Source organism: Coptis chinensis, chromosome 7, assembly GCF_015680905.1.
Source record: "Coptis chinensis isolate HL-2020 chromosome 7, ASM1568090v1, whole genome shotgun sequence".
NCBI classification, from domain to species: domain Eukaryota; kingdom Viridiplantae; phylum Streptophyta; class Magnoliopsida; order Ranunculales; family Ranunculaceae; genus Coptis; species Coptis chinensis.
Genome location: NC_141462.1, coordinates 70403959 through 70429392, shown reverse-complemented (window position 1 = coordinate 70429392; position 25434 = coordinate 70403959). Strand labels below are relative to the sequence as shown.

The 25434-nt window shown below is 37.7% G+C and overlaps 1 long non-coding RNA gene and 1 pseudogene across 2 annotated transcripts; both read left to right on the top strand.

Moving 5' to 3' along the window:
- The first annotated feature begins 6015 nt into the window (after positions 1 to 6015).
- On the top strand, positions 6016 to 24145 carry LOC147488632 (mediator of RNA polymerase II transcription subunit 10b-like; annotated as a pseudogene). The gene is made up of 5 exons (XR_015200972.1): positions 6016 to 6254; positions 6321 to 6401; positions 6497 to 6599; positions 16332 to 16421; positions 23824 to 24145. The product of XR_015200972.1 is annotated as a mediator of RNA polymerase II transcription subunit 10b-like (transcript).
- Positions 20847 to 21628, top strand: LOC147488633 (uncharacterized). Its single transcript, XR_015200973.1, has 2 exons — positions 20847 to 20987; positions 21481 to 21628. It is a non-coding gene; the product is annotated as an uncharacterized LOC147488633 (long non-coding RNA).
- Positions 24146 to 25434: the final 1289 nt, after the last annotated feature.

Below are 25434 nucleotides of genomic sequence, written 5' to 3'. Positions count from 1 at the left end.
AGCACGGTTCTAATTAAGTAACCTCAATCTTTCAAGTTTCCTAGACACCGTTAGAATATGATTAAGATTTATGGAATTAAAATTTATGCAAGGTCGTTCTTAATTATTATTATTATTATTATTATTATTATTATTATTATTTTAAGATTTATGCAAGGGTGAAATTACAAGCATGCAAATACGATCTACTCATACGATACTAGATGCAGTAGCATGTGAAGATACTCTACTCATACGTATAGCTATACGAATAGGCAAGGTTGTATCATCGATAAATACTTCTATATGTACAGGCAAATATACATCAGTAATACGTATATATACGCTAATTTGTAGATCGATATTACGTAGACGTATATCAATAGTAACGCAAAAATTTGAATCACTCATACGTATCTAAATACAGTAACATGCGAATATAGTATACGTACGCATATAAATACGACAATGCTAAAACTAAACATACAACGTATTATACATAAACTAAAATACGACTCTTGTATTGCATAAGAAATCGATTTCGGCAATACTCATTGAGATTGCGAGTGTCATATAGAGAGCAGCTTCACCCCGTAAGGTTTAGAAATAACTTACCCAACTCAGATTTTAACCCTCGTTGGAATGTTCTCCTTTTTCTTGACAAAATCGAAGTATTATACAATACGTGTACTTATACGTAGAGAAATACTAAACATGCAACAATAGACACTTATACGTAGAAAGACAGATAACCATGCAAAACAGTACCATTTATATGTATATATACATTAAGATGCAATTCATGCTCAGTTAATCATATATAAATATTTATAGGTATATGAACATGATTCATGCATATTTCTAGGCTAACACGTAAATAATAATCTATAAGTTAGCACATAATAACTACGTACATGGCATTCATGCAAAAACAGTAAAAATTTGGAACCTGTTGCTTCCCGCAAGTCTGCCAAAGAAATGAAACAGACGTTTCAATCCGTCGACATAATTAATCCCATAAGATATTTGATTTTTTTTTCCATAGTTCCAGAGAGTTAGGCCTGGATATGGATCAGGATTTATCAGTGGATGCTGGAGGTAGAACAGGAGCAGCAAAAGAGAAAATACACCTGCGGACGCTGAAGTCCAAAGATCACAAGACGCGTGTCGATTATGCCACAATGAGTTCAAATTTTCACAGCAACCTTAGAATCTTGTGTAGTTTACTTTCCCGGTCCTAACTTTTTGTCCTTGGAAGTACAACAAAAAATTAGAGAGAGGTCAGGTCTTTTGCGAGACAAAAATAATGAAAATAAAACAAAAACGTAAAAAAGAAACGAAAAGGAAAGAAAAATGAGAGTGGGGGTTCCCCTTAGAGCAATTTCCAGTCTGTAGCATAAGCCCTTAGTCTTTAGAATGGCAGCGGTGCCATTTTGATATTCAAATTTTTGCCTTTTGCTTTGTTAGAGATTTGAATCTCTTTTTTGGCGAAAGTGCGAATTCAAAGATTTTTCTTACTCACGATCTTCGTGTTCATATAGTTTGGAGTAAGGATTCGAACCAACCTAAATTCTATGACCACTTACAACTTGGTTTTTACTCTTTTAGGGAACTAGTGAGTAAGTTTAAATATGATTATATTAATACTAAATATTTGGTTTTTTTACTACACAAAAATTAAAAACATTAAGTTACGAAATTATGCAACTAAGACACAATAAAATTTTACTAAAACAAAAGCGGAGAGTTAATTCTCCTCATGTGAAGATTACTTTTGTTATTTGATTTTTATAAGTGCATTAAAATCTTCCTATAACTCATAGACAAGTTCTACTAGCATGTGGAACCAAGCAATGATTTATCTCTAAGCTCATCACTTGATCCCTAACTAGACTCTACACCAACTATCATTTTGGGATAGGATGTAGGCCTAGTTGTTCTTCCTAAACACCTACTAAACCAAATAACAAGACTTTTCCCTCACATGAGTGTTATTAACTCCCCACAAAGGGAAGGTTTAGCTCATGATCCTTGAGCTAAAACTAAAACAAGTGTGGAATGTAAAAAGAGAGAGAGATAACAAAAAGAAGAAACTATCTATTTATAAACTCACTTGCATGAAGAAGTGAGAATTTTTCAAGAGGAACACAAGGTTTCCTCCATTAAAACTATTACAAGCTTTTTTTTCCAAAACCAAAAACTAAAAAAATACTAAAGCTAAGGAACTAAAATAATACATGGTAAAGGAAAAGAAGTCAAGGGAGTAAATGGATTGTCCCCCCCACTTGTTTTGTTTTCTTCTCCATTTGAGAGAAATCTCATTTCCTCCCACGTGAAACACCAAACCACATTTAGTTCATTTTTATCCACCACATTAAAACAAAGTGACACCTTGCCTCTTTTTTTCACTATTAACACCTAAACTAATTAATTACATGCAAGGTGTCAACTTTGCACCAATAATTTGACATTTTTGTCTTGACATGCTCCATGATTGATGACTCATCAAATCTTGCGGGCCCGTATAGTGGGTCTACGTACAGTCCAGTGGCGGTTCGGTCTTTTGGCAATTTTACAACTTTCCGCCTATGCGTAGAGTTCATCGCTCTGATTGTCTGAGCAGCTCACTTGTCGCATTCGGAGTTCTTGTTCAAGAGGTAGGAGCTTCGGAAGTTTGATGCTTATGTGCGGATTTGTTGGGCTTTACATGGCTGATTTGAAAGAATTCATATATACGTCGTTCCCCGTGCTTTAACGCAGGTTTAACCAATATTTTCATGTTTACTGCGAATACCTACAAAAGTACGAAAATATATTTATTTTATGATTATTAAACACATAATTAACCAAATTTATATGTCTTAATGGGGTTTCATATTATAGTTTTTTGTGCTTATCACTTGGCAAAAAGGCAGTTTTCACCCTCGAACTTGTTTCGTTTTACCACTTATCTCCCAAACTTCACTTTAGGCAATTTTAATCCTAGACTTGTAAAACATATCCAACTCCATTTTTCCAATTCATTTCCGACACTTGAAGAGTGACGTGGAGTGACGTAGAATTATGTTTTCTTACGTGGAAATTTCTAATTTTGCCATGATTCACATTCTAATTTTGTCATGTAAGAAAACATAATTCCACATCACTCCACGTCACTCTTCAGGTGCCAGAAATGAACTAGAAAAATGGAGTTGGATACGTTTTACAAGTCCAAGATTAAAATTGTTGCAGGTGCCAAACCTTTGGGTGATGATACCAGAGGTATGGGGCTAAAGTGAAGTTTGGGGGTAAGTGGTAAAATGCGACAAATTCATGGGTGAAAACTGCCATTTTGCCAATAGCCCTCGTGTGTTTCGTTACGGATCAAAATGTTTGTATTCATGCGGGGTATGAATAACAGGCAACGGGTTTAATCTCCCTGGTACTTAAATGGTTGCACAAAAAACCCCCGGAAGCGAACAAATGCATAAAACCTCCATATTATTTAAAACATAACTTCAAAGCCAAAACAGGCCAAAATACCACTGTAAACTCTAAATTTCTATTTCAAATTTAAAGAAAACCGGGCTGACGTCATCCATCTTTACTTATAATTTCGGCTTAAGGACAATTCGGGCTGACACCATCCTATGTAAATTTGTATTTACATATGACAATATAAAATTACACAGTTTTCTTAACCTATTTAAACATTACATAGTATTTTTACATATTAAAAGTAAAATTTACATATGTAAAATTAAATTTTCATATGAAAATGTAAATTTATATTTACGTGCATTGTTGACGTGAGCCCGTGTTTTTTCTTTAAATTCGAAATTAAAATTCAAAGTGGACTTGGGGTGATTTTTTTTAGAAAATTAGGCTCTCAGCACAATTACTTGTTTCACAATCCACTAAGCACAACAATAAAGTAAATTTCTTTTTCTGTATCGTATAAAAATACATTTTAACTGGCTGTATAAAATTACATGAGTTCGTTCTGTCAGACGTTAGATTGGTCAATTTCAAATAAATGTTGTGTGAAAACAATTTATCATGCATAGTTTCTTATTTGTTTGCAAACTTGTAAACAAACTCTTCTAAATTTAAATTTTTATAGATCAAGTTACTATGTAAATTTAAGTTTTCATAGCTTCAGTGACTATGTAAATATAGTTTTACATATATATGATTGTAAAAATACATTTACATATATTCCGTCATGTGTCAGAAAATTTTCAATCCCAAAAGTTACTATGTAAATTTAAGTCTTCATAGCCCAATGACAATGTAAATATAGTTTTACATATATATATGACTATGTAAAAATACATTTACATATATTCAGTGAGGTGTCGGAAATTTTCAAACCCAAAAGGGTAAAAAAAGAAATAAGATAAAACGGGAAATAAAAAATAGACCGGAATGCAAAAATAAATTTATATATGAAAACTCATATGTAAAAATATATCTACATAGTATAATTTATAATGAGAATACATTTGCACACTGAAAAATTGAAGGAAGAAAGGAAAAAACGATAGAAGAAGAAAAAAATGGAACTATTTGTTCAAACCCACAAGTTGAGATGACATCATCAAGTCTATTCAATTAATTTGAAGAAGATTGAGACCCAATAATAAGATGAAATTGAAGAAGATCTAAAACAATTGAAAAACATTAGTTAATAGATTCAAAATCAAATCTTTCAAACAAACCAAGCTCCTGTCTAGAAAAAAATTGAAGGTGATTGAGAGAGAGATCAAACCAAACCTATCGAAATTGATTATTGATAAAAATCGAAGGTGATTGAGAGAGAAATTGAAAGTGGAAACTTGTTTCTTCAATGGCGAAACAAGAACATTACTATTTCAATGTTATTCAATCGGTGCTCTTCATTTTTATTTTTTTCTCGTAATCCTCGGTGTTCTTCAATCTTAAATATCTATTTTCGTATTCCCCCCATATATGAAAGGGTAGAAAAGGAAACAATTTTGATGAGGAGATTAAAGTTAGATTGGGTTTAGCAGACAATGAGTTTAATCTCCCTGGTACTTAAATGGTTGCACAAAAACCCCCTGTAAGCGAACAAATGCATAAAATCTTCCTATTATTTAAAACATAACATCAAAGCCAAAATAGACCAAAATACCCCTGTGAAAATCGGGCTGACGTTATCAATCTTTACTTATAATTTCGGCTTAAGGACAAACCGGGTTGACGTCATCCTATGTAAATTTGTATTTACATATGACAATATAAAATTACACAGTCTTCTTAACCTATTTAAATTTAAATTTTCATATGAAATTTTTTTTCATAAGAAAATTTATATTTATATTTTGTCTGGTATCGTCGGAAAATTTTCAATTCCAAAAGTTACTATGTAAATTTAAGTTTTCATAGCTCCAATGACTATATAAATATAGTTTTACATATATATGACTATGTAAAAATACATTTACATATATTCTATCAGGTGTCGGGAAATTTTCAATTCCAAAAGTTACTATGTAAATTTAAGTTTTTATAGCTCCAATGACTATGCAAATATAGTTTTACATATATATATGACTACGTAAAAATACATTTACATATAGTCGGGAAATTTTCAATCCCAAAAGGATAAAAAAAAGAAATAAGATAAAATGAGAAATAAAAACAGACCATATTTTATCTATTTTTTGGAAAACAGAAATGTTATTTAACGAGACCTAAATAATAGGGAGGTTAGGTGATATGGGTCGATGGGAGGGAGTTTATACTAAACTGAGTTAGAACCAAGGGGTTGAGCCTCATTTCTTGCTGGGTTTAGTTATTTTTACAAAAACAGGGAGGTTATATATGGATTTGAGGTTATATATGGTTTGAAAAGAGGGGTTTGAGGATGGTTTAGTGTAACGGGTCTGAATGAGAGAGGTGAGCCTGATTTCTTTCTTGGTATGAATAATGATGGTGCTGCTGCCTCCCAAGACATATATCAAACTTTTCACGATATTTCACGGTATTTTGTGCCAATAAAACATTAAAACATTAGTTAGTAAGTTTACAGAAAAACATTTTCCAACAAAAAAAAAATGGATTTAACTCAAAACTCATCGTCATCATCAGCAACAACAGCAAACGCAAACGCAAACGCAAATGGCGGAATCACACAACAACCCAATGAACAACAAGACGAATCTTAACAACGTTATTAATTCCATTGACAAAACCCTTGGCCTTCTTCACCAACTTCACCTCACTGTTTCTTCTTTCAACGTTGCTTCTCAACTCCCTCTTCTCCAACGTGTGTATGTAAATTTAACGTTCAATTTTGTTTCTAACTAGTCAAGCTTGAAACTTTATTGTTTTGGCAGAAATGCTCTTGTTACGGAACTCGATACGATGCAGAGGTTATCGGAGAACTGTAATATTCAAGTTCCTATGGAGATTGTTAAGTGAGTTTTATTTCGTTAAAACCTTTTTTTTTTTTTTTCTGTTTGGGTGTTTGTTTTATTTTTTTTCTTCTTCTGTGATTTGTTTTCATGTATAGTTTGATTGATGATGGGAAGAATCCAGATGAGTTTAATAGGGATGTTATCAATAGTTGCATTGCCAAGAATCAGATTACTAAAGGCAAAACCGACACGTTCAAGGTAGTTTTTGCTACATTGTATTACACTTGTTCATTTATTTCATTGTTCTCGTATTGATTGCTCAGAAATTGGGTGAATCTCGGTTGTCTGTAATTGCTATGTAATGATGTTAGTGGAAAATATTACTTTGGGATATAACTGTTTGTATAGTCAATTCGTCAGTTTTTGTTGATGGAGTTGACATTTGAGTTATCCATGTCAACTCCCACTCGTGATTGGCATCATGTTGTAACGATCCGCCCTGGTGTTTTCTTTCTACATGTCCTATTTTTTTTAAAAAATCAGAAAGCAGGGTTTTTGAGAGGTCCCTTACCCCTATTTTATTCATAATAAAAGTATAAAGCTTAGTACCAATTACATTCTCTCGCATACTATTTTATTCATAATAAAAGTATAAAGCTTAGTACCAATTACATTCTCTCACATACTCTTTCCCTATTGCATTGTACTCCGACTTGCCATGCGCAACACTTATCACTTCGTCTTGATCGTTTTTGATTGCAGCAGCCCATCCCCCTTCATTGTTCTTCAAAGTTCCATCTGAATTCAGGTTATGAGCTCCCGTCGGTGCTCGTTCCCACTTGCATTTGATGCTTCTGATCCTCTTTTCTTGTACTTCCATATTCCACAAGTGCATGAACCTTTCTCTTTCGGGCCCTCCCTCCATCTGCAAGTGTAGAGATATAAGCTTCGTTTGAACATCTTTAACAGCAAGTTTAACAGCTTGGGCTGCTATTAAACTCGTGTTATTAAAGATTCTATTGTTCCGCTCTCTCCATACCCAATAATGGAAGCCTGTGAATGATAATCTTAGGGCATCTTGTTTAACTCCTCATCCTGCTGTGGCCTTTTCAGCCCACTGTATCTCCTCATGCCATGTACCTGATTGTCTTCTTGCATATCCACCTTTCACTAATAGCTCTGTCCATACATATTGTGCATATACACAATCAAAGAACAGATGACATTTGGTCTCCGTCTCTCTCCAGCACAGTACACATGTATCATCGGGTACTGTCTTCCATTCTTTCAGCTTTTGTAGTGTCTTCATTCCTTCCTTTAATGCCATCCATGTGATGAATGAGTGTCTTGGAATACGGTTTGAAAACCATACAGTGCTGTGCCATTCCACCGGGACTTTTGTACCTCGTACACTATCGTAAGTTTCCTTTAGCTTGTAATCTCCTGACAGTGATGGTGTCCAGACTGTCCACACTATCTTATCATGTCCCTCTGAGATTTTAACTTCTTCTAGCATCTCTGTGATAATGCCTGAGAGATGAACATGATTAGGTACCCTCCACTCCCCATTTTCTATCAGTTCTGACACCTTTCCGTTCATGTTACAAGTTGATCTGTATAGAAGTTCCTGTGGGAAGTATTCTTTGAGTATGCCAGCTGGGTGCCATGGATCCATCCAGAAGCTTGTCTCTTTTCCGTCTCCAATTAAATGCATATCAAAGAATGATGCATCCTTTCGAAGCTTTAGTATGTTTCGCCAGACCCACGAGCAGTCATTGGGAACCTTGATGTGCCAGAAGTTTCTCCCTCTGATAAGCTTTTTCTTCACCCATTGTACCCATAAACTGTCTTTATCACTTACAATATGCCAGAGATGCTTCATTGTAGCTGCTTGATTTTCCCTTGCCAAGTCTCGGATTGCCAGTCCTCCTTCATCATAGGGGTGGCAGATCTCCTCCCATCCTATCAACGCATGTGATAATGAACAATCCGTGCCATTCCAGAGGAAGTTTCTGCATATTCTGTTGAGAACTGATTTAATAAGCTGCACCCTTCCTGCATAAGATAGGAAGCATCCTTTCCAACTTTGAACTCTATCAGTGAGCCTTGTAATCAGTGGTGTGCAATCAGAAGATTTCAGCGTTGTGGTAATGAGTGGTAACCCAAGATACTTGACTGGAAGCTTGCCTTCTTGGAAATGGATAATGTCCTGCACTTCTGTTATGATGTTTGGGGCCATACCAGTACAGAACATCTGACTTTTTTGCATATTCACCTCTAGCCCTGTACACCTTTTGAACAATAATAAGTTATCTTTCAAACGTGTAACTGTATCAACCTCTCCATACATGAACGTGATCAGGTCATCCGCAAAGGATAGATGGGTTATAATGGGATCATTGCACTTATAATGGAGTTTAAATTGTCCACTACTCACAGAATGCATCATAAGTTCAGTAAATAGATCCATGACTAGGACAAAAAGGTAAGGTGACATGGGGTCACCTTGCCTTATACCTCTCTTCCCTCTGAAGTAGCCATATGGAGCCCCATTGATCATGATAGAGTAAGTTGGTGTCTGTACACATACTTTAATCCATTGTATAAACCTTTCTGGAGTCCCTATCCTTTGGAGAGCAAAAACCACAGCTTCCCATCTAACGGAGTCATAAGCCTTCGATCAATTTTTGCAGCACATCTAGGGGGTGCTACATCTCTATGGTAATTGTGTAGCAACTCATGAGATAACAGAATGTTGTCTTGTATACTTCTTCCTGGGATGAATGCAGATTGATTGGGTGCCACCACTTTGGTTATAAGATGCTTCATTCTAGCGGTTAAGACTTTAGTAATGCATTTGTACATAACACCACAGCCTATAGTCTCCTAATGAAATAGGGCTTGTAATCTTTGGGACTAAAGTAATGCATGTGTCATTAACCTCACCAAGCATCATACCTGACCTGAAGAAATTCTGCACTGCTTTAACAAATTCATCTCCAATGATTCTCCATGTGCTTTTGAAGAAAAAAGATGAGAACCCATCCTTCCCTGGAGCTTTATCACTATCAATATTAGACAATGCCTCTATTATCTCATCTCTAGTAACCTCCCCTTGTAAATTTTCTTGCTGTTCGAGGCTAATATGTTGCTTCAGTGATAACCCTTCAAATATTGAGAAGTCAAGTTCCTCCCTCTGTTCTGGGCTGTATAGGTCTTTGTAAAGCTCAATGCATCTTTCCCCTATCACATTCAGATCCTCTACTATAGAGCCATCTGCGTTAAGAAGACATGTGAGCTTGTTTGTGTTTCTCTTGGCTTGCACTGACTTAAAGAAGTACGTTGTATTACTATCCCCCAAACAAATTGATTGGTCTCTTGATTTCTGCCTATAATTCCTCCTCAGACTTAGCTGCTTGTACATGTTGTCGCACTATCAGTCTCTCCTTCGTGATGAGTGCGATATTGAGTGGTTCATTCTGTAGCTCTGGGTCACATCCCCTATTGTATGTTTATTCCATTCAATGAGTGCTGCCTTTGTAAGCTTCAGTCTCTTCATAAACCTATACATTGGATTCCCCACCACCTGATTTGACCATGCACCTTGAGTCCTTGAACCACTAACATGAACTCCTCTTCTCTTACCCAGAAGTTGAAGAACCTATCCATTCTGAGTTGCACATAACTCTATCCAACTTGCAGTTGATTCTGTTTTCTTGTCTGTTATTCCATGTGAATACATTTCCTTTAAATCTCATATCAGTCAAACCTGCTACTGTTACACAGTTTACAAACTCAGTATCGTTTGGATGCCTCAATACACTTCCCCCCACTTTTTCTAATGGGTTCAACACCGAGTTAAAGTCCCCAAGGACAAGCCAGGGTTTATGTATGGTAAGTGACAAGTCAGCAATACTTCTCCATACAGTTTTTCTCGCAATCATCTCAGTATGTGCGTACACAAAGGTAACTTTAAAGTTCTTATTTGTAACTGTAGTAACCTCCATAGTTATGCTTTGTTCTTCTTTATGCATGATTGTTGCATTGCACACCCTTGGGTTCCAGTAGACCCATACCCTTCCCAACTCATTGAACTCATAGTTATGCTCTATATTCCAACCATGGCAGCAGTTCCTCAATACATAATCCTTCTTCTTTTCCTTAACTTTCGTCTCTACCAACCCCATCATGCTTATATCGTTTTTTCTTATCAGTTCCCTTACCTCAACCTGCTTAAACTTCTTATTCAGTCCCCTCATATTCCAGCAGCCCATATTAATCATTTAAATAAATGCGGGTGGATACCTGGTCTGCTACTTTTAATAGTAACAACACTAAATCTACCTCTAACTGAGGGTCTTGGCTCCTCTTTATTTTCTTTTGTGGGGCTTTCTCGACTTCTAATCTTACCAGTTTCTTGCATGAGTTCTTTTGGTCGTATTTCTTCCACTCTTCCCTCTGTACCTTCTTTAGTTTTTGCATTACTCACTCCATCTGTACGCTTCTTACCCTTCACGCTGTCCTCTTTGCTAGGTTCAGTAGAGCTAGTACTTGTACTTGTTCCTCCATTCAGATTTTGTCTCTGCCTACAGCTATGTTTCTTACTCGGCGATTGCCATCCTTCTTCATCTTGTACAGTCTGAACTTCTTGCACTTCTCTCTTGGCCTCTTTGTTCTTTATTGGCTTCTCTTGTACCTTCTCCTGTTTCTGCTCCTCTCCTTTCCCAGTTGTTACTTTTTTCTTTAACCATACTGCCTTCATATCTGTTTTTGTCTCAATCACCCTCTTTGGACCAGTTTGATCAGAGTGACCAAAAGTGTCACATGTTGCACACCTTGGGGGTTTCCAGTTGTATTCAAAAGCCACCTTATAAGCTTTCCTTTGGTCTAACACTACTGGTATACTCTCTGTCGCACTTGGTGTCTACCTCCACACATACTCGTGCATATGAGGTTCTTGTCATGTTCTCAGTTAACCTATCAGTGAACATAGGTATTGCCACAGCACTCGCAACTTGACTAAAGCCTGCCTTGTTCCACAACTCCATTGGCATTCCTTTGATGATTACCCACAAGGGTATTGTCTTCAGTTCTCGAGCCTCAGTTTCAATGAATAATTTCCATGGCCTTACCACGAACAGCTTGCTTGATATGTGGAAAGATCCCATGTCTAGTACTTCCCGTCGTTCTTCTTCTCTTTCAAACTGGAAGGTGTACATTGTGTCTCCATATGTCATCATAATGAATCTCTTGATTCCCCATGTTCTAGCCACTATCTCCTTGACAAAATTATAATTCAGTCTCTTCCCGACAAAGGAACCCACAATTAAATTTTCAAACTTCTTGTTAAACTCAGTGAATTGTGAGCTTTTGACATGTATAACTGGTTTCCCATTCTCCACCGTAGGTGGTATGTAAGTCAGTTCTTCCTTCCCGACTGACTTCATGCCAAGACCTTCTGCCCATGAGCTTTTAGGACCTTGCAGTTGTTTCTCTTCTTGAAGTTCTCCAACTTGACCAGTTTTAGTGCTTTTATCATCCTTTGCTTGATCCGAACTAATAACCCTATTCAAATCCGGTTTCTCTTTTGTACTCCTAATAGGATTAGTAGTTCCCGTTTCCGCATGCTTTCCTTCTCCAGGTTGAGCACTTGCTTTGTTGGAGAGAGAGACTCCATCTTGCTGCGTTTTTGGAATCAGATCTGTAGAGTCCACCACCCTAGCTTCCTCTCCTGTAATTCCACTCCCTTGCAGCACCGAATCAATAATGGATTCATATTGACGCCCTTCATGATCACATGCATCCTCTCCAGCAGTTTCGGTTGTATCAATTTCCAGCCTCTTCCTAAATCTCTCTAATGAACCAACCCCAAATTTCTTCATTAGAACAGTCTTAATGATGTCTAAGTCACTCTCCTCATTGCTTGCTGGTGCTTGTTGATCAGTATCATCTTGTGTGTCACAAACCCTAGTTGGTGTTTTAGGGTTTTCAGCCTCTTTTTGCCCTAAGACGTGAACAATGTTATGTTTTTCCATAACTTTTGGTAAAGTTACAGAGGTACCCCTACGAAAGTTAATCACCCTTATTTTGCCACCATTAAAGAAAAACTAAGCTCCCCAGCGTTGTCTTTGTTTCTACATGCCCTATTGATTCTTTATAACCTTTTCACAGGTTAAAACCAATGTTCATGTCCTTGAAAACACAAACAAGCCATTAACCACATTTGCAACTCTGCTACCCTCAAAATACCACTACTCAGTTGATAATTGATGCCACTTGTATTTGCAAGTCTTGTAACCATGTTCATTTTTACCATAATATGACGAAACCAACTTTGCTTTCCACAGAGTGCATCAGTCTTAGGAACACCCCAATAAACTTCAATCTCATTAGTTTCATTAAGGACTCTTTTCGCTTCTTTCTCCTTCAAAGCAGTATCTTTCGCAGCTTTTCTTGCTGCGTTTTCTTCCTAGCTTTCTTTTTCGCTCTCTCTTCATGTATCTTCATCAACGGTGCTATATCATCTTGATCATCATCACCCAAAAGATTAAACGCTTACTAGCATCATTGTTAACGACACAACAAGCCAACCTCTCAAAACCCAACTTCTTTTGTCCTTTTATAAAAAACCCTATTCCATGAGAGAAAGTGAGGGTTTGTGGGAAGAAGGAAGTAGGAAAACGAGGCGTGTACTAGAAACAGAAGAGGGTTTTGGCTTAAGAGTGTGAAGGATTAATTATAGAGAGGTTGTGAGGAGAGAGTGTGGGAGATTACTTACTGCACAAGCACAACGATTCTAGAAAGAGAGAGAGTCCTAAACTTCCTTCTATCAAGGATTGTGTCTTGGTACGAAATCTAAACATCCTTCTATCAAGGATTGTATTCGTTGTTTTTGGGTTAGTGTGGTCATCATTCAAGAAACTAAGTTGGAATCCATCTATTCTCACTTGGATAATGATATTTGAGGGCCTCCTAATGTGGATTGGGTTTTCCTTCCTTCCATAGGTACTTTTAGGGGGATTTGTGTCCTTCCGGACAAGGACAAGGTGCCAATGTTTGAGTCTGAAGTTGCCTCTTTCTCTGTAACTATTTTGTGTGCTTTAAATGGAGAGACTCTTTGAAGGGTTTTACCGGTGTTTATCGTGCTCCTTATGGTAGAAATTTAGATAGCTTTGGGGGTGAACAATTTGATGGTATTTTTTGCTTTTGTCAGTGGTTTGCCTTGGTGCATAGGAGGGGATTTCAATGTTCTGAAATTTTCTCATGATAGAAAAGGTGGGAGACGTATTAATAAGATGAGAAGTTTTGAGGATTGTGTGAATAGATGTGAGCTGATGGACCTTCCTCTTAATGGTAACTTGATGATATTTTTGCTTTTGCCAGTGGTTTGCCTTGGTGCATAGGTGGGGATTTCAATGTTCTAAGATTTTCTCATGATAGAAAAGGTGGGAGACGTATTAGTAATAAGATAAGTTTTGAGGATTTTGTGAATAGATGTGAGCTGATGGACCTTCCTCTTAGTGGTGGGAAGTGCAACTGGTCTAATATCAAGAAAAAGAGAAGAAAATGATACAATTTAATGACAAATGTAGAGTATCCTCATCTGGATGAAATTGGCTCAAACCCAACCCATTACATCGTAAAGTTCAAATTCCTGTTACTATCTATGACGTTTATATTGTAAACTGTTTGAATCAACAGTTTAACACAAAAATGTTTCTCTTCCCTACTAGTGAATTTTCTTACATGAAGAAGTTCAAAGGATGTGCACCTGACATAGGGATTACTGATTATATTCATGCTGAAGTAGATTTGAGGGGAGCAGAGGAGGAGAAACATTTGAGGGAACCTTGATCCTCCAGATGTGCTTTTAGCAGAAGAGTTGATGGGATATATGAGAAGTAGGAGGTATTACCAAAATCGTAGGAGGTATTATCAGATCTAAAATGTTTGTACTTGATATTTAATGATGTTAGTGGGAACTAAATATTTTGGTGCACAATTGTTTCCTTAGTATATTTGTGGTTTCAGTTGATAGAGGTGACATCTAACTTATCCATTTAAACCCTACTCATTTGTCACTTTTGCTTTCTATCTGTTTAGATACACTATTGATTCTCTGTAGCAAATGTTCGTGTCCCTGTACGACACTGTACAAGTCATTCTCAGAGTAGCAACTTTGCTGCCGTTGTGCTTCTGAATATTTTCCTTGTGCCGTTGTAATTAGGACCCTCTCAGCCTCTCTTTCTAAACTAAGCCAATATTGTTGATGAAAAAGTGAATATGATAGTATAAAGGGAGAGCCTGTTGCCAAAAACAAAGGCAAGGAAAGGAGACAAGAAAAGGAAAATCCAGATGACAATGCATATAGCTACTCAATGTAGAGTTCCTTATCCACTAGAATTTGGGTCATTCCCACTCTCTCAATCTTTCTTCACTACTCAGGTCACAAAATTGGGTTCTGTTACTGTTTATGACATTTAGTTATGAATTGCTCGAATGACCAGAGAAATGTCTCTTTATATCTAGCTAATTTCCCACAAAATTGCATCCGGAATGCCACCCCTGAGTTTTTCTATCAGGGGATAGGTCCCACAAGAAGGAGGATAAAAGTTTCTTTTGAAATCTGAAGACGCTCCAAGCAATGCTAGTAATTGCTGTGAACATGGGAGATAGATTCACCCGTAACTTTGTAGGAGGGGCAGACATTAAAGAAATTTTGCATGTTGTAATATTTTATCAATGCTTAGAAGCAAAGGCAGATACTTTGGATGGAATGTTGACACTCCAATCCTCCATATGCATTTTAAGTGGATTTAATTGCTTTCAATTCTGAGGAAACCCTAGCCTATCATTCATTCCAAATCATTCAGGTCACATCCATAGCCAATGGACACAAGGTCTTTTGCCATCACTCTCAACCGATTAGTCTATAATAGTGCATTTATTTTTCCACCCTGAGGAGATGTAAAGCAACGAGAACTCACTGCAAAGCACACTTTCTCTCAAATGTCAAATATCCTCCCAAAAGTCCAACTCATGCAATGTATGTCACACGCCATTATTAATATGTGATGATAATTACATACATGCATTTAAGGCTTCATGAAATATCATGTAGTTTGTAGTCTTTGCTATGTTTGTTTGAGTCCCCCACCAGAGCAGGAAAGGAACCACACACACACACACACTCACTCAGAGAGAGAGGGAGATATCCAACAACTCCAGCAGGAAGCAAACATCTCGAACGGGATTTCCTCCAAAGAATTATTCCTTCCCTTAAGAAATAAGAAGTATTCCCCCCCTCCCGTCTCTTTTATTTCAGTGTTCAACACATGTAGGCATGCCCTATATATATGATCAAATTTGTTTTTCCTTGTCATCCTTGTAGATATTTGGTGACGAAGTAAAAGTTTTAGGTCTGATATGGTATGCAACTGATTGTCTTATATTTATTTGCAATGAATTATGGCTTTCCGAAGTGTTTTTGTTGTTTCCTTGTTCATTGCTTTGGAAGTGGTTCTGAAAAGGCTATGACTTGTCAATGCTAATTTATCTATAAAAAAAAACGTAAAAGGGATATGGAAGAGCAAGAGCACATGTATCAACTAAATCTAGGGTGCAACTCAGGTAGGTTGAGAAGTCCATGCTCAATCAGTTGGGCAGGGGGCCTTGCCTCAGAATTTGGTGGCTCATGCTTGGTGACATTGGATAACAGACACAGTTTTTTAGTGAAAACTAATTTGATGTCATAAGCATTCATTCTTTTCATCTGCTTTATGTAGCACTTGGGAAATGCGTTTGTTTAATTAATTAATTAATTAATTGCTGTTTGTTAGGAGTGGTTCTAAAAGCACTAAGAATTGTTGATTTGTTATGAATGCTTCGTACTTAAATTTCTTGTCCATGATGACTGTCAGTTGATTCCATAGACTGATTTCTCCCAGTTTTAATAACCACTTTCACTTCTCCTTTACCTAAATTCCTCAGAGTCTGCGCCGGTATCTTTTGGAGGAACTAGATCAAGCATTCCCTAATGAAGTAGAAGCTTATAGGGAGATACGTGCAACTTCTGCTGCTGTAAGTTGAACCCTACTTTCTATCATATTGTGCGCTACTGTGCATGGTTTATTTTGTTCTTGTGATTTGAGAATTAAGAGTTATCACCTCATTGATTAAGATCAAGTAACTTTATAAGATTTAAACTAAAGAACTGTAAAAATCATGCAATCTGGTTTACTCCTCGTACATCAATCTCGTCCCATCCCAAGTGTTAGAGAAGGGTAAAGTTCAGATTGATGTTTTGAATGAGCTTTATGGTCGGTTAGTGGAAATACTTAAAGATTGTCCTGGACAATATTATAGGTATCATGGTGATTGGAGAAGTGAAACGCAGACGGGTGTTTCGTTGATTGCGTTTCTGCATTGGATTGAAACTGGGGATCTACTTACACATACGGAAGCTGAAGAGAAGCTAGGATGTATGTTCTCCTTTTCATTTGCTATTACATTACATTTGATAAGGTCCTAAGTTCTGTACTTTGGTTAGATGACTAAGTTGAGGATACAATGCTTTATGAGAAGACAATAATATCTCTTACCAAGGAAAAATGTTCTGTATGCTGCTAAGGACTCGCGACTAAGGAAAATCGTTTTGATCGAATGGAAAACCTTTGAATTCAAGAAAAGCAATGAGAGGATGATTAGTGTGGTGGAGAGAGCAAGGGGTTTCACTACTAAGGTTGAACTTTTAACAGTCTCTGGGGCTTGGATTGCAGAAAAGCTTGCGGCTTTTGATAACAAGGAGATCAGAGTGGGTATTGTAGGAAAGAAGAGATTTGATGATACTGATATCTTTATAGAGATAAAAAATAATAGATCTGGATTATTCATCTCTCTTCTCTTTATTTCGAAAAGGTTCAACAAAGGAGTGGTGACGGTCTGCTGTCCAATAGGAGAGAACAAGATGGGTCTGTTAACTTTCAAAGAAGCACTACTCCTTTTCTGCAAATCTTCCCCCAATCATGGTATTCAGCGTGTTACGGCAACGGATGTGTTAGTTCAGAAGGCAGGAGGTGCGTCTAGAGTTGTGGTGAGACATGGATATGCAGATAGAGCCGAGAGATCGAGGAACTGTGCACTCATGGTGGAGTCTAAGAAAAAAGATGTTAACTGGTCTGAAATTCCTGGTTTATTAAAGGATATATTTAATTTAACTAAACTACCTCAGCTAACATGTGTTAACAATCGTAAAGCACTGATGAAATTGTCTACAAAAGATGAAGTTGGGAGATTGCTTAAAGCTCCGCGCATTGAGTATCATCATGCCAAGCTTAATCTAAGAAGGTTGAGTCTGACAGCTGAAACAATTGATCCCTCATGGCTTTGCAAACGTAAAAGATGGATAGAGTTTCTTGGAGTTCCTCTACACCTATGGTCATTGCAAGTGTTCAGAAAATTGTGTTCCAGCTTTGGGAGGTTTTACAAGGTCAAAGAAGAGGTTGGGGAATACAGAGAAGTTACACGTGTGAAGATTTTGGTGGACGATTGTGATTTGCTCAAAATTCCCAACATCTTGCTGTTGATTGATGAAGGTATAACTTATCCGATTCGAGTTTTGCCTGAAATTGATGATCTTCACTTTGGGAAACTAGGAGGAGAAGATGATGAGTTGAACACTGAGTCGACTCATGGGGCATCTCGAACCCGTTCCTATGCTGAGGTGGCTACAAATGGTAGAGCAAGTCAGACTAGTAGAAGCATACGTGACCATACAATCATTCCTCATGTAACAAGTCAACAGCAAGTTCAAAATTTGAATTTGAATTTGAATTCATATGAAAATAGAGGTGCTGAAGGAAGCCTACATACCCAAGCCCATAGTGAGAATAGGGTTGAAAGGTCTAGCGGGCAGGCCCAGGATCTAAATGGGCTCTATGTTCCTGATACTTTCTCTGGAATTATGGACAAGGTTACCACGGGACCTAACTCAAATCAGGGATCACCACCACCCACTCAATTCCGCGTGAGAAGTCTCGTGGTATGTTCTTCTAATAACCCAAATCAGGAGTTGGTGCACGATACAGCCACTGAAGGTAGGAGCGCAGAATCTGATAAGATTGTTGAGGATGATGAAGGCGACTGGGGATCGGCATCTTCTACATCGTCGGGTGAGGTGGAGGATGACAATTCTGAGAATGAAGAACTTCTCATTGAATCATTACAGACTCAGGATGGTTCGACTGGATCAGCTCATGTTTCTCATGTGGATGAGACGCAATTATCTGATAAGTGGGTTGATGATACAGTGGTTCCGTTGGGAACAGTACTTGGTGTCTCCACAGGTTGCAAAAATGCAGGAGATAAGTTAAAAGCTATCAATAACAGGAGTGGGAAAGAACTTCATGTTCTCATGAAGAACAGGGAGGTAAACGTGAAGGGTAAATCAGTTTCTAATGTCGACTAACATTACGACATGGAACATGAGGGGATCTACGAACAAAGAAAAGGCTCGTAGATTAAGGAGACTGATTCGTAAACATAGGCCCGATGATTGTAGCACTGCAAGAAACAAAAAAGGAAAAGTGCAATGATAATTTTATCACTCATTTGTGGGGAAGAAGCGCACATGCGTGGGATTTCATTCGTTCTACTGGAAGTTTTGGCAGGTCAGGGGTTCAATTGGTGATATGGGATACTGATAGATTGGCTGTTGAGGAGTCTCTCAAAGGGGCATTCTCATTATCAATTATTTGCTCTTCAAATGGGATAGGAATAAAGTGGGTGTTCACTATATGGACCAGTTGATCAAGCAGATAAGGAACAATTTTGGAACGAGTTAGCTGATGTGAGTGGGTTGTGGAATCTTCCATGGTGTTTAGGTGGTGACTTTAACAGTGTTAGATTCACAGGAGGGGTGGCAGAATTTCTAAAGACATGAGAACTTTCAATGACTTTATTGATAGTTTTGGATTGATGGATTTTAATCTTTCGGGCGCTAAATACACATACTCAGATCATCAACAATGTCCAAAGATGAGCAGAATTGATAGATTTTTGGTGACTTCATCTTGGATTGAACAGTTTGATGAACATAGTGAGCAGGCATTAAGATACAACATGTCCGATCATCGGGTGCTTCTTTTGGAAAAGTGTTGTTCCGAAGGAGCTCCTCATCCATTTAAATTTGAGTTACTGTGGTTGGAGAAACAAGAACTGATAGGGCTGATGGAGAATTGGTGGAATGAGATTGATGCTAGTGGAAAACCGGGATTCGCCTTCAACAAGAAACTAAAAGGATTTGATCTGAAAATCAAGGATTATCAAAAGATTCTAGGTGAGCTGGAACAAAAGGAGGAACAGGTTGATCTTTCAAGTCAAGAACTGGATTTGAAAGAGGAAACTAAGCAGAATTTGCAACACCAGCTAAATCTGGAAGAAACTTATTGGTTTTCAAGAGCTAAGACTAAATGGAACAAAGAGGGAGAGAGGTGTACAGGCTATTTCCACCGGATTGCTAATGCTCGCTTTCATAGCAATTCCATTTCCAAACTGAAAATTGATGGTCAGTGGGAAAAAGATCAAGCTGTTATTAAAAAACATATCGTTGATTACTACACTACTGTACAAAGAAGAGGATTATGATCGACCTACACTTGATGGGCTTGAGTTTCCATGTATTGGGGAAGAAATAGCCGTATGTTTGGAAAGGAACTTCGAAGAGGACGAAGTTAAAAGTGCTCTAGACTCATTGGCAGGTGAAAAATCTCCGGGACCGGACAGATTTGCAATGGTGGTATACAAGCGTTGCTGGCACTTTATGAAGATTTCTATTATGGAGGTGATTCGTGAACTGCAGGATAACTCATACATCAATTGGAGGTTCAACACGACATTTATTACTTTGGCACCAAAAGTGGATGGGGCAGCAACGGTGGGTGAATTCAGACCTTTTAGTCTTCTTGGGGGAGTGTATAAAATAGTGGCTAAGGTGCTAACGCGAGACTGAAGACAGTGATGCATCAACTAGTGGTGCATACCAGGGCTCATCTTTAGAGGGGCGGCAAGTTCAAGATGAAGTACTAGTTGCAAATGAACTGATTGATACTCGAAGAAGAAATGGTTTTCAGGGGATGGTTTGTAAGATTGATTTTGCAAAGGCTTTTGACAGTGTTAGTTGGTCCTTCATTGATTATCTGTTGGGCAGATTCGGGTTTGGGTCCAAGTGGAGGCGATGGATAAAAGCATGTTTATCTACTGCACATTTCTCGGTCATGGTTAATGGATGTCCACAAGGTTTCTTCACTAGTACGAAAGGTTTGCGTCAGGGAGACCCACTATCCCCACTCCTGTTCGTGCTTGTTGCAGAGTCCTTAACGAGAATGGTATTCAGAGCTCAAGACAATGGTCTGATTTCTGGTTTTACTGCAGGATCTACAAGTCCATCTATCCCCATTTTACAATATGCAGATGATACCATCTTTTTCCTTGAAGCTAAGACAAATCAAGTGATCAATTTGAAGGTGATTCTAATGTGGTTTGAAGCGGTTTTAGGCTTACATGTTAACCTGAACAGAACTCAGTTGTTTGCTGTGAATGATATCCCCAACTTAGCCTCACTGGCTTTGACATTGGGATGTCAAACTGGTACGCTCCCATCTTCGTATCTTTTTCTGCCTTTTGCTTCTGATTACAGGGTCAAGAGTGTGGAATCTGGTTATTGAAAGATGCACAAAACGCCTAGGCATATGGAAGCGCCGCGATCTATCGAAGGGGGGATTACTCTCATCAAATCCACACTTGCAAGTATGCCTATTTACTTTCTCTCCTTGCTGATAATCTGGGCAGTTAAATCGCTACTCGGTGGAGATGCGAGTAGACCTACTCGGTCGGGGATTAATTGGGATTACTCGGGCGATTTTTTAAACCGCTACTCGGTGGAGGAGCGAGTAGGTCTAGTCGGTCGGGGAGTAATCGGGATTACTCGGGCAATTTTTCATAACACTATATTCTTTTATAAATACCTGTTAAATGTAATTAACATTGAAATACTAACCTAATATAACAAATTAATAACTATTACCCTTATCAGCTAATTAATTGCACATTACTAATCACTTGTTTTTTCTTATTTGCACAGCACTTGAAGAGTTGTGGACACATTGTGGACATAGGCACATAGAGTTATTGAAAGAAAAATAGTGTTGTAAACTCGTAATGCTATTGAATCGAAAAGATTATATATTATTGTAATTTCTTCAGAGATCTATTCATTTACTTCATTCAAATTCTCAAAATTTCGGAATGCTGTTGTGATATTGGTCAAAATTTCATAAAAATGCTGAAATTTCAATGAAAGTGGTCTAATTTTTGGAAATATGGATGCGACCCAGGTTGGGCTGGGCTGGGCTGGTCTGGGTGGGGTTGGTCCATATAACCCTCGTAAGAAAGAAAAACAAAATGGAGTTTGAATTCCAAACCGAACCAGAAAGGAGGAGGAGGTGTTTAACTCTAGATTTTAGACCGAACCAGAAAAGAGAAGAAGGGAATGGAGACTGAAGGGGAATCAGAAGAAATAGAAATTGAAGGGGAATTAGAAGTAGAAGAAGAAGGAGAAGAAGAAGTAGAAGTAGATCGAAAAAGAAAGAGAATTTTCAGACTTACCTGGCAAGCTTTTATGATCTTCTGAGTTTTTCTCTTTTTTCTTCTCTCTGCTTCTTTCTTCTTTACTCAAGTTTCATGACCTGTTGCTATTTTTTCTCTTTGTTTTTTTCACTACTTGTTAGTGAAATCCACTTGCTCGTCGCCCGATCCCGATCCCGATCCCGATCCCTTATTAATCGGCAACTCGGCCGATTACTCAGCGATTTTTGGACCCCGATCAGTCATGGGGAGTAATATGTTGGTCGGATCGGCTAGGTACCGAGTAGAGAGTACTCATCGATTACTCGGCGAGTACTCGCCGATTTAATAGCACAGCTGATAATACCAGTTTTAGTGGCGAATGTTCTCGAGAAAATGATGAGACTTTTTATGGGGTACGATAAATGATGCCAAGCGTTATCATTCGATAGCTTGGCTTTCGACACATTAGAGATATTAATTCTTCTCTGTTATCCAAGTGGATTTGACTATTTGGTAATGAAGAATGTGGTTTGTGGAAAGATGTGATTAGAGACAAGTATAGGTTAGACGGAATGGGCGGGTTCACTAAGAAGGTTAGTAGTACATATGGGTGCAGTCTTTGGAATGGGATCATGAATCATAAAGATTTGGTGGAGAATGAATTCTCTTTTAAGTTGGGAAGAGGGAATATAATTCTTTTTTGGGAAGACAGGTGGTGCTCAACAACCCCATTAAAAATCTGCTATAAGGAGTTGTATGCCATATCAGAAAATAAGCATGGTACCGTTGAACAACATGTTGTATGGGAGAATGGGGTTCAGTCATGGGATCTAAACTTCAGAAGGAATTTGTTTGAAAGAGAGCTGAATTTGATTAGTGAATTCCTAAATTTGCTAGCTAATCAAAGAGTAAACGCAGAAAATGATACATGGAAGTGGTTGGGAAAGGTGCAATCGTTCACTTCAAAGTCTTTGTACGAACTGATTGAGGAGAGGAGAATTCAAGCGTTGCATTTGAGTGGTCTGAACTTCCCGTGGGAAAAAGTATGGAACAAAAGAGTCCCTACAAAGGTTTGTTTCTTTGTGTGGGCTTTATGTTGGGGTAGGACTCTGACTTCGGATAATCTAAGAAAGAGGAGTAAGATTCTTGTTAACAGGTGTATAATGTGCATGAAGGATGAGGAAACAATTCAACATTTATTTTTGGACTGTGAAGTGGCGCAAGTGGTATGGGATTACTTCATGCAGTCTCTCAAGTGTCAGGATGATCTATCACAAGGGATTATGGGTAGATTCAATTGTCAGCCACAGGTCAGATTTCAAGGATGGGTCATCTCCTCTCTTTGATTGTTGCTCACGCAGTCACTTGGTCGTTATGGTTTGAGCGAAATCGTAGAACTTTTGATGACCAGTCTAGGGATGCCCAGCAGCTCATAGTTAGATGCAAGCTACTCGTGGGATTGGGTGTCGTATTTACCGATGTGTAGGGGATTAAAATTGGAGGATCTTATATTTAGATGGGATGCCGTGATTGAGGCTTAGCTTTTGTATGCTTGTATTTTGGGTAGTGTGAATCTCTCACACTACATCACTATTATTATTAATAAAATATTGTTTTGCTGATAAAAAAAAAAAAAAACAAAACTGTAAAAATCATTTAATACCAAAACAAATTGTTGAGCTGTTAATAATTTTGCTGAATATGAAACATCGCATTGCATGCACAAAATCTCATTTCAATTACAACCAGTGTAAACTTTTTAGATCCACAAAATGCTTATTGCTGACATTCTCGTTAGTTCTAGTTTATTGTAACTAACCAATTAGAACAAAAGGTTAATTTCTGAAATCTCATGCAGGAATCAAAGAGGCTTGCACAAGCACAGACTAGTTTACCAAATGGAGATGTTAAAGTTAAGAACGAACATTAACTCGGTCCTCGCTTTGCCAGGGCATTAGTTCTATATGGATGGATTGTATTTCTTATACAAAAGGAAACATGTCGAGCTTCTGGAGTTATAATTCCTTTGTAAGTTTGTTTGTATATGCCCACAGGCCACAACTCCGTATAATATGTTTTTTGCTTGTGAATGGAAGAGGAAGTTTGTTAGAATGTCGTCTGGGAAATTGCTTCTAAAAGGTCATAACTTGGCGTCAGCCCAAAGAATCATTTTCCTTCTCTTTCCTTTTTGGTAATTTTTTTTTCTCAAAGTTTTTAACTTTTAAATTGCGCTTCTCAAGCCTTGAACAAGTAATGCAAAAAATTTCACAAAAGATACTTGAGCCTTTAGTGCAAATCATCAATGGGTCGTTGAGTAGAACTGTAGATAATCAGCTATGCAATTTTCAAGCGGAAGCAAAGTTTTTACTAGCTTTTGGGGTTAAACAATTATTGAGTCCTCGCCTGCTCACCTGTTCAAGCTCACAATTTACTAGGAAATTTGCATTTGTTTTATTGGGCAAACTAATGGTCTTCAACGACTTTTCTCTCAGTTACGAAAAAAATAAAGGGTCAGGATCCGGGACTCAAGAAATTTTGACTCAATTTTATGACTCTTGGATCACCTCAATCTAATAGTTCCTATTTAACTTAATGAGCCAAATTAAATTCTCTTTTTTATGACTTCGTGTAGAACCCACATGATTTAATTAACTTTTTAATATTTTGTTTTCCCATATTTTTTCTCTCACCCATTGTGCTCTGCTTTCTTTCCATGACTTTCTTCCCATTGAGGTCTTTCCACCAGCAGTGCAACACCATTCATTCCCCCCATACCTCCATCCCATTGGCAAAATAAAGTACACCCCTATCTTTTTTTTTGATTTAAAACTAAAACTTTTGTTAAGCCAAACGATATTTACATACGCCCAGGACATCATAGAGAACATGCATATTTACAACCATTGAAGCCTGATGCCACCATACAGAAGAAAAAGGTGGGAGGAAAGACAAGTCTCCAACAGGGCTAGTTGATAAGTGAACATTTGATTGCCCCAACAATCGGAAGTTCTTGATTTGAGTAGCAGCATGTGAAGCTAGAGCATCTGCAGCACCATTTGCTTCTCGATAACACCAACTGAAGTGTACTGCTTGAAATTTATTCAGCAATAGCTTAATCTGAGTAACAATTCTAGCTAATAACCAATGGCATTTTAAGTTTTCATCAGTTAAAACCTTAAACAACAATTGTGAATCTGTCTCTACCTCGACCTTCATATATCCTGTTTCTGCCACAATTTGAAGTCCATATAAAAGAGCTAAGAATTCCGATTCATTGTTGGTTGCGAAAAAAATCGGAATAGCTGCTCCCATTATAAAATTACCTGTTAAATCCCTTAGAATACATCCTCCACCTGCATATCCTGGATTTCCAATAGAAGCCCCATCAATATTCAGTTTAACAAAGCCATCTTTGGGTGGGAACCATTTAACATAAACCAGCATTTTTTCTCTATGCATCTGATGGGAC